Here is a 452-nt window from a genome sequence, read left to right on the forward strand (position 1 = left end):
TGCACGGTTGGAACTGCTGCCATTCGGCTGAGATTCTCTGGTGTCCGGACTAATACTTCTCTATCCACCAGAAAACAAATTACCTGACTTTCATCAAGTTGTTGTTTGTGGGATCATATCACATGTAGCTAACACTGCTGTGCTAACCTCATCACATCTGTGAAGTGTTCCAGAGACATTTTTGTCTTTGCCTTTAGCAGCATATTACATATTGACAATAACTGCAGTTCAAAGGAATTAATTTTATTTGATGTACACCACTTCAGTTTATCTCTAAGACACTCGTGGATGTACAACGCATTCCCTCTCTTTAAAAAAAAACTCCAGGTAAGAAAATCACCCAATTTCCTCAGTCGAGTTGGAAAAATCCACAGTTTAAACTAATTAGCCAAAATGTTCAGTGTGGAGTGCAGACATAAAGTTGCCAGGCAGTTCCGGGTAAGATGCAAGAA

The sequence above is a fragment of the Stegostoma tigrinum genome, chromosome 6 (assembly GCF_030684315.1).
Source record: "Stegostoma tigrinum isolate sSteTig4 chromosome 6, sSteTig4.hap1, whole genome shotgun sequence".
Lineage (NCBI taxonomy): Eukaryota > Metazoa > Chordata > Chondrichthyes > Orectolobiformes > Stegostomatidae > Stegostoma > Stegostoma tigrinum.